Genomic DNA, 10,447 nt, shown 5'->3' with positions numbered 1-10,447 from the left:
CATCTATGGTAGTCATCGAGATAATATTATACTCATTGAATAGTTTGTATAGTTCAATGATTATACAATGCTGGAGCGCGCATAGAAAAGAGATAAGGAGCGCGCACAAGTCGTCAAAAAACAAGCCGGCTCCTCGTTGAATCGCTTTATCCACCATTGCAGGGCAACAGGACTGGATGGCTGATGGTAGTGCGTTAAGGCGTTAAGCCGTTTCACAATTTCGATCATTTTATGGCGTCATATTCTGTTTACTAGTTAAAGTCCCGCTTTATTGTACACTCAATCAAACTTATGTAACCATGGTCATTTCGTGTTCCTCATATGGGTGCACAAACAGGCAGCAAAAAGGAAGTGGTATACAATTTCACCGGTAAGTAAGAACGGCCCTTAGTCATTTTTCTAATGATTATTCTAATATAAATAGCCATAATATTGTACAAAATAAACGTTTAACGTTACTGTCTGATGAGTATATTTTGTTTACCTGGTTTAGCTTTCCTCTAAAAAGGCCACCCGTTTTGGCAAAGTGGATACATGAAATGAAACGCAAAAACTTCAAACCTTCTGAGTACCTATAGCTATTTATGCAGCGAACACTTTACAAATAAAGACTATCAAATCCGTCCAGGATCAAATGTGAAATGGTTAAAAGATGAGGCTGTTCCGTCTATATTTAAAGAGTTTCCTCAACATTTACAGAAGAAAAAAATTGTTCGGCGGTTGTTACAAAGACATCCATTGGTAAATTTAATAATTTTAATCATTTACTAATTTCAGAAATTGTTGTTACCTATTTTTAATTATTAGTATTTCATACTTAGGTCTTGCAGACTACATAGTGATAAATTTTGCCACTATATTTTTTAACAACATTAAATGTTGTTAAAAAATGTTGTTATTTACAAATTGTGTATAATATATATCTATACTCCGGCCCACGAGAGTCCATATGTCAGAACGCGTCCGTCACTGCGCATCGGCACGTTGCCGAATAGTGGGAATGGCATCATGGTCAGAGAAAACAGACGTCACGTATTACTATATGAATGCGCGGTTTACGTATGGACTCTCGTGGGCCGGAGGGTACCTACAAAGTTTTCTTCACTGTACATTATCTAATTTTAAGACATACACTTTCACCCAGTGGCGTATAAAAATGTCTAGATATGCAACTTTTATAAACTCTACTCCTTCAAACAAAAAAAAAGTTGAAAATATAAGACTGATTATAATAATTTTATTATTTGTTATTTATTAATTTAGATTGACAATAATTGTGATATATCTGTCGATACGGTCGATATAGAATGTTCCAGTGCAAATATGGTACCATATATGGATCTAACTAAGGTAATTTAAATTATTCTGAAATATTTAAATATGTTTAGCAATCATAATTATTAATTACAGAGTTCAGAACGTTTTTAAAATAATAGTAAAAGTATACAGTGTTCCATACAATCTCCAACAAAGGCAATTTTGAGAAAAAAAGTAAAAGTATTACAACAACGCCTTAAGCGAAGAGAAACAAAAATAAAATCATTAAAAAGTAATTTAATTTACTTAATTGTTTCTAATACAATTTTGAATTTGTAAAATGTATTTGTGTTAACAGTTTAACACTGTTGCAGGTCTTGTCATGTGCATTAAGAAAAACGTCCCGATGTCAGATGGTGTGACGGCACAGCTAGAAGAACATTATACCTTTAGTTTTATTACTGCATGAACGCAAAACTAAAAAAATTGGGAAAAAATGCCATACGCTATAGTGATTCTATGAAAGAGTTTGCTAAAGTGCTTTTCTTTTATTCTCCTAGAGCTTATAAGTATGTATGCACACTTTTTAGACTTCCTCATCATTCAACTATTTGAAGCTGGATGAGCACTATGGAATGTGAGCCTGGGTTTTTGGAAGGAGTCTTCAAATTTTTATAACTTGAAATAACTTAAAAGACTTGGTTACAAGACTGTTCATTAGTTTTTGATTCTATGTCGATCAGAAAACAACTAATTTGGGAACCTGATAAAGGCAAATATGCTGGAAATGTAGAATTTAATGTTGGTGAAAGTACAGAGCTTGCTACTGAAGTTTTAGTTATTATGGTTGTTTGTTTAATTGTTTTTTTTTATGTAAATAAGATAAATAGTGGTGTATTAAGTACATTATTATCTACAGCTATTGTAAAACTGCATGAGGTAGGCATTCAGGTCTAGAATGTAACGTGTGATGGTGCTTCTGCAAACGTACAATGTTTTAAAAAGTTGGGCTGTAGTTTTGATATAGACAACTTTAATAGAAAATTCACTATAGATAAATCAATAGAAATATATTCTTTGTTAGACACTTGCCACATGCTTAAGCTAGCTCGTTCTTCTTTAGCTGACAAACAATTATTCAGTAAAAAAATGGTGATATAAAATTGTCATATTTATACTCTTTGAACTCTTTTCAAAATAAATTAGGATTAAAATTTGCAAATAAGCCAACTGCACATATTAATTACATAAATTCAGTCATGAAGGTCAAACTTGCAGCACAAACGTTGAGTAGTGGGGTTGCCGATGCAATTGAATATTTGTGTCAAAAACACGAACCTTCTTTTACAAATAGCTAAGCTACAGAGTATTTTATTAGACAAATTGACCGCCTGTTTGATATTCTGAATTCTAGAATACCATTTTCTAAAGGATATAAGAGTTCTATACATGCTGATAATATTAACACTATAATGTCTGTATTTAATGATACTACTGATTATTTAAAAACATTAAAATGTGATGGAAGTCCGTTAGTATTAGGTGGGAGAAAAATGTTCATATTAGGATTTATTGTTACAATGTCTTCTACTTTACAAATTGCTTATAAACTTCTATATAGATCTCAAAGTCCCCTTAAATTTGTCTTGACATACAAAATGTCATAGGATCATCTTGAATTTTTTTTGGTTGTGTAAGAGCGAGAGGAGGGTCTACAATAACCCAAATTGTGTTCAATTCAAAAAAAAGTTTAAGGCAATTACTATTTACCATAAACATAACTGTGGAAAATGGAAATTGCTCTCATTTTGTTATTCCTAGAGAAGATGTTTTGGATTTCCATTGTGAAAAAAGAAGCTTTATAACTGAAGATAGTGAAAATATATTTGAATCTGATATTAATAATTATTTAGATATTCTTAATAGTGGGGTTAAATACAGTTAGGAGAGAACACAGGTGAAATACTATATTACACAGGATATATCATAAGAACTAAGAAGTATATGCAAAAAACTTGTGTGTCCTTTCTGTGTAGGTATATTATTAAGTTCTCAATCAGATCATAACTATATAGCAGGTATTCAGCTTACATCTTTTGTAAGTCGAGGAAGATTAAAAATTGTAACTAAGGCTGTATCTTTGATTATCAAGGAATTAGAAAAATCTTTTTAGACTATAGTTGTAATAAAAAAAATATTACACAAGAATGTGAAACAAAGTATCATTATGTTAACAAAAAAAAAAAAATATATCAAATAAAAATTCATTATTTTTTCCCCAAATTATCACCCTATTAATGTTGATTTATGTTCTTCATCTCATGAATATAGTCTGTTTACAGCTATAAGTAATAGTTATATCAATATAAGATTAAACCATTATGCAAAAGAAATTAATTCTAGTGAAGTATTTAAAAATAAATCTTCACTGAGGCAAAAATTCACTTAATTAATTTTGTTTAATAATTTAAAAAAAAATTAGATTTGTATGTTTTTTAATTTTTTTAAGGTAATATTAAAAATAAGTGTAAGACTGGCATTTGTTAAGAAATGCTTTATAAGTTCTCATGTAACATATTATATACCTTTAGGATTTAAGTATTACCTAGTATAAGCACAAATATTGTTAATTTTTTATTACCTTTACCTAATAATATGTTAATTTAAGTACTTACTTCATTTATATGATGTTGTACCTAATATAAATATTCGAAAAATAATGGTTTGTTTTAATTGACTGCATATGAATATTCTAGTATTGGGCACTTATTTACTAGTAGATGCTTATTGTAATTAATGCTTTTTAAGTACCTACCTAATTTCATTGCAATCTAATTTTCGGACCACAATTTAGAACAATGTATTTTAAAATTAAATATTTTCAACAAAGAAATTCAAAATCGTACATTGGTAACTACAGAAAAAATAAATAAACAACGAACATTGCTAGCACGGAGCAACATGTATTTAAGCTTATGTGAATATGCTACGCGAGTTTTTTTTTGCCCTGCAATGGTGGGGGGGGGGGGGGAAGGCTACGCCGCGCCGACCTCTCATTTTTCGTCGTAGAGATATCATAGGAAGTGTGCGCTCCAGTATTATAGTACCTATTATACATCTAGATGATGGTAGTCTGTTGGCTTCACGGACTAAGATATTAAATCACGAACAAAGATAAACTTATATCATATTCACAGATATTCTATGATCATATTCTAACTATTCTGTGCTTATATCTTAGTCCGTGGTAATTGCTATTATCGTCATTTAACAGGTCGAATGCATAGATAATAGGTATATAATATTATGTATTATCTATGGTCCAAAAACGGTACCCGCAAGGTTTTATTTCACAAACATTAACACACAACTTTAACAGCCCTCCTAATCCCAAACATTTACTACATTTTTTTAAGCTTATTCAATTTTATAATAGTAAGGTTTCAGTCTTCAGCCTCCCCAAATCTCAGTATTTGCGCCTATTGTACCTACCTACCCAAACATAATATTTTGTTATGTTAGCAAATATGATTTTTACCGACCTTTACATTTGTAAGTAGGTACCTACATTTAAGTTTAAGAAATGCAAAATATGCACAAATATGCTAAAAATCGATTAAATGTGCACTTTGTCTAAAATATGACAAAATATGCAAATTCAAACTTTGTATTTAATTTCGCCATTTCATAGAACACATTTATAACGTATCTAAAATAATCAACGAGTCTACCACCACTAGAATAAGACATGTAAGCGGTCCCGAACTTTTTTTCTATAAATATTAATAAAATTTTATTTGTTGGTTAAAATAACTTGAAAATGTAATAGAAGGCTCCTAGTATATTGATTCGATGGCAGATGAAAAAATTCATACAAGAAAGTCAAATTCAATTTTTATGAGCGTTTGGAATTCATATTTTTACAACATTTGATATTCACTCGATTTCTCATGTAACGGTTTTCTTATTTTGTTGTAATTAAAAAACGAATGACTGTAGAAACTTGAACATTTCACTGAATGTTTATATTAGCATTTTCTATACACGACAAAATTTTGAAAATAATTTGACTCTTTTTGACCCGTTTACCGGCATTTTAGTCAGTTTTCAATTTTTTTAGTTTTTTTTTCTATAAATATCAATACAATTTTATCTGTTGGGTAAAAAAGCCTGAAAATTTAATGCAAGGCTCCTGATATATTGTTACAATAGCAGTTGAAAAATATTAAAAATACATAGGCACATATTTTTTTTTTATAAGCATTTAAAGATCGAATTTTTCCAAAATTTATCAAATTTAAAATTGAATAATTATTTTGTAGTTACAAATTTATAAAATGTTCAACTTTTATATCTAAGGCTTGAAAATTTAAAACAAGATTCCACGTAAGTAGTTAATTCTGTTACCAAAAAATCTAAAAAATACATTTACACAGTTTATTTTATAGTCATTTTAAGTTCAAATTTGGACGAAATTACATATTAAAAAACCTAGAATAACTATTTTAGTTATTTTGTTATGATTGTATAATACTATTCGTGGGTACTTGAAACTTCTAAAGTATACTATTATATATCTATTATAGTACCACGGTTTGTTGTTGATGTATAACGCGTTAGGTACCTAATAGATATTGTGATATGATTAATTTGGAGTTTATTATAGGTCAATTTTTTTTTTAATACCATAGATGAGTAGGTATATAATATGTCTTATACATAGACTGACATACCGTCTCCGCTCAGAATCGTTTTTCTTATACAATGATATTATATCATTGAATTCAAAAATAAAACCTTTAATTATACAGTGACCTACTTGTAACCTACTGTACAGCATAGTGACATCCACTTTCCCACCTTTTTTTTTTACGTCCATTTACTAACAGAAACTATGTTGAATACATCGTATTATATTGCTTGTACCCCTAAGTAAGTATAGGTGCCTACTCATTTTGTGTCTAATATAAAAATACAAACTGCATTTTATTAATTTATTAACATATACAAAACATTCAATTGTGTTCGAGCGTTGACCTCGTAGTTGAAATAAAAAGGAAATGATTTCTTATAAACGCATGAGTCGCGAGTGAAATTGTTTCAAAACAGTTTGGACACTATTATAAATTTTATTATCACTTTTTCATTATACGGACATCGCTTATCAAATCGTACCCTTTTTTTGAGTTCTTTCTGTCGTAATTTTGTTGGAAGATATCAATGTCAATTATCATCACTGTCGGATGTCCATTTCCGAGCCAGTTGACCATTATCAGCAGTCAGCACGATTGAAGTCTTCGGAAAACAAAATTAGACGCTGTTTGATATAGTTTTCATTAACGAAAAAATATAGTAATATCATATTTTTATTCCAATCAAATTATGTTTTTTACTTAAACCACGTTTATGATGTATCTATTTGTATAATATTATAATTAATTATGTTTAAATTAGCATGTATACTATAAATTGAAAATGACTGGTAGGCAATCTAGAGAAAACTGCGGAAAAATGTAGGTACGTAAATATGGACTTGAAGGGATAAAAAAATACTTTTGAAACTCATCGATTCGAACGGGGTAGCCAGGGTAGGTATTATATATATTATATTTTATCCTCTGCGTCAACTTTATGCACGTTGTCCGGAGATCAACGGATATTGTCATTACATCATAATTAATAACGTCAAATTCGATGATTTTTGTTGAAGTAGAATATTACACTCGAGTACCTATTTATAACCGCGAACTACCGAATATGATATCGATTCATTCCCGTCTCGTCGAATACTGCAGTGTCTTATTTTAATTCCCTCGGTATATTATACTATTATATTATTATGTCTATATGCAATGCGACGAAATGTAACGTAATGATATTCGTAATATACGTAATATATTTATATTCGTGTACATTGTTAGTGCTATCACTGCAACAAGTCGACATAAAATTGTATACATTTCCTACTCATAACTGCCTACATAATATTATCGTATTCACTCAATTCTGCGTGTATGTGAACACCTTACCGACGATCATAAATAACAATACAAATAAGTGTAAAAAAATAATAATTATCTAGATATTAATCTAGTTCACGATTAAAGATAGTATGGTTGCATACCATCTCTAATCGTAAAGATTAAAAACACAACTTTTGAAGGCTAAGACCCCCAAAAATTGTCAAGCCGAAAATTTTTTTTAAAAATATGATTTATGTAATCTATATAATTAAAATATACATTTCCAAAACGAATGCTTAACATTTATTTTAGACTAAACTCAGTTTATTAAGTGGCCTCACTATAGCATTGATTTAAGGAGAATCATTTAGGCAATTTCTAATCTCGTCGTCGCCACACGAGATCTATGTGTTAGTCGTAAATGATTATTAGTAGGGCCCGGATTTTTATGCAAAAATGTTTGTTAAATATGCACATATATATGCACTCAAAAATTAAAAAATATGCAAATAATATGCAAAAAAATGTATTGTTTAAAAAATTTAAAAAAAATTAAAAAATATAGTATTAAGTGAAAAAAAATACAATTTAAATATAATTTTTTTTAATGTGTATAAAGCATAAAAATGTGTATTAATTAATAATTATTGAATGAGTACCAACATGATGTCACAAAATGTGCTTTTAAATTATCAAATTGAAAACTTCTACAATTGTCGCGTAGCATCACCTTGTATTTCGAAAAACTTCTTTCCACGTCTGCTGACGCAATGTGTGCGTGTTTAAAACAAGAAATATCTTCTTGTGATAACTCTACAAAGTCTTCATCATCGTTTTTTATTCCTTTATAATTAAGAAATTTTTTTTATGAAAATTTGTCTTTTCTAAATGTTAAACAGTTAAAACTATCGGTTTTGTTGAATTTTTAGAAGACAGGGAACCAATTATTACACTTGCGACATATCGTCCTTGGACATCAATAGTTTCGTCTATTGATACCCAAATAGAACTATTTCCTATTTCCTTCCTAATCTTACGTAATACGTCTTCGTAACATAATGGAACATAGTTTTTCTGCACAGTCGATTCATCGGGTAATTTTAGTTTAATATACTTTTCAAAAAAATTGTTAAATTCTGCGTTCTTTAATTTCCATAAAGGGATGTCATTTGCTATCATAAACGTTGTTAAATCGTTGTTAAACTCATTTAAATGTTTGTTATTTGCTCTAGCTTGACTAAATTGTTGACTGACCTTTTCTTTATTAGATTTCAACTTATAGTTTCCGATGTGTTTTGAAGTTTCTTAATGTTGTGTAACCTGTGATTTTCTATTACATGACACATTTATACCTATGTCCCACGCATGTCCCAGAAATCAGATTATGATATATATATATTTATCTATAAGACAACGTCTATACTACGTATATACGTCTGTCACGGAATTCCCTTTTATAAAATATTTTGTTTTATTCGGTCAAATTATATTTTTCAGGAACGTCGGCGATCGGGCAAAATCGGCATGTATATTAAACTGAGTAAAATTAAAATATTTTATTAAGTATTTATTAAATATGCACATTTTATGTAATTACCCCGAAATATGCAATTATTATGCATTTTGATGCAAATAAGCAAAAATATGCACAAAAAAAAAGGTGGGTAAGTGGATGTCGCTTTGTTGTACAGTAGGTTACAAGTGGGTCACTGTATAATGGATAGTATTAAATTTGAATTCAATGATATAATATCACTGTATAAGAAAAACGATTCTGAGCGGAGACGGTTAGTCAGTCTAGATATTATAGACATACATATTATAGGTATACTTATCTATAGTATTATTAATAAATTCCAAATTAATCATATCATAATATTTATTAGGTACTTATAACGCGTTATACATCAACAAAAAACCGTGGTACTATCATAGATATATAATAGTATACTTTAGAAGTTTCAAGTACCCACGAATAATATTATACAATCACAACAAAATAACTAAAATAGTTATCCTAGGTTTTTAATATGTAATTTCGTCCAAATTTGTACTTAAAATGACTATAAAAATAAACTGCGTAAATGTATTTTTTAGATTTTTTGGTAACAGAATTAATTACTTACGTGGAATCTTGTTTTAAATTTTCAATTCTTAGATACAAAAATTGAACATTTTATAAATTTTTAACTACAAAATAATTTTTCAAATTAAAATTTGATAAATTTTATCAAAATTTGATCTTTAAATGCTTATAAAAAAAATTGTGCCTATGTATTTTTAATATTTTTCTACTGCTATTCACCATAACATTTTAAAAATATTTTGACTTGTTTTGAGCTGTTTACGGACATTTACAATTTCCATTATTTATTTTTTTTTTTCTATAAATGTCAATAACATTTTATTCTTTGGGTCAAAAAGCTTGTAATACAAGGCTCCTAATATATTGTTACAATGGTAGTTAAAAAATATTAAAAAGACTTAGGCACAATTTATTTTTTATTAGCATTTAAAGTTTGAATTTTAACAAAATGTATCAAATTTATAATTTAAAAAGGTGAGTAAGTGGATTTCGCTCTGCTGTACAGTAGGTTACAAGTGGGTCACTGTATAATGGATGGTATTAAATTTGAATTCAATAATATAATATCATTGTATAAGAAAAACGATTCTGAGCGGAGACGGTATATCAGTCTAGATTATATTATAGTCTATAGTATTTAAAAACAATTGACCTATAATAGGTACCTATAATAAATTCCAAATTAATCATATCATAATATCTATTAGGTACTTATAACGCGTTATACATCAACAACAAACCATGATACTATCATAGATATATAATAGTATACTTTAGAAGTTTCAAGTATACCCAAGAATAATATTATACAATCACAACAAAATAACTAAAATAGTTATTCTAGGTTTTTTAATATGTAATTTTGTCCAAATATGAATTTAAAATGTCTGTAAAAAATAACTGTGCTCATATATTTTATAGATTTTTTGGCTACAGTATGAACTATTTATGAGAATCTTTGTTTAAAATTTTCAATCCTTGGCTATATAAACTGAACATTTTATAATTTATGAATTACAATGATTGATAATTTTCGAGATTTTGATAAATTTTTTTCAAAATTCGATCTTTAAATGCTTATAAAAAAAAAATTGTGCCTAATTATTTTTAATATTTTTCAATTTGCTATTGTAACAATGTA

The 10,447-nt window shown here is 28.5% G+C and overlaps 1 protein-coding gene and 1 long non-coding RNA gene across 4 annotated transcripts in view; one reads left to right on the top strand and one right to left on the bottom strand.

The window, feature by feature from the left end:
- The first annotated feature begins 28 nt into the window (after positions 1-28).
- LOC100573609 lies at positions 29-3,977 on the top strand. Its single transcript, XR_119437.4, has 5 exons — positions 29-370; positions 494-741; positions 1,264-1,350; positions 1,411-1,549; positions 1,632-3,977. It is a non-coding gene; the product is annotated as an uncharacterized LOC100573609 (long non-coding RNA).
- A 2,076-nt stretch (positions 3,978-6,053) lies between these two features.
- Positions 6,054-10,447, bottom strand: part of LOC100573665 — an 8,540-nt gene continuing 4,146 nt past the window's right edge. For 2 of the 3 annotated variants that reach the window (XR_001680013.2, XM_029491040.1), the window contains one exon: positions 6,054-6,552. The gene's annotated coding sequence lies outside the window, so the exon portion shown is untranslated. Of the gene's footprint in view, positions 6,575-10,447 lie in introns of all 3 variants that reach the window. The other variant, XM_029491039.1, reaches the window with a different exon arrangement.

Source organism: Acyrthosiphon pisum, chromosome X (genome assembly GCF_005508785.2).
Source record: "Acyrthosiphon pisum isolate AL4f chromosome X, pea_aphid_22Mar2018_4r6ur, whole genome shotgun sequence".
Classification (NCBI taxonomy): Eukaryota; Metazoa; Arthropoda; class Insecta; order Hemiptera; family Aphididae; genus Acyrthosiphon; species Acyrthosiphon pisum.
The sequence above is the reverse complement of the archived record's forward strand: the minus strand, read 5'-3'. Positions and strand labels throughout refer to the sequence as shown.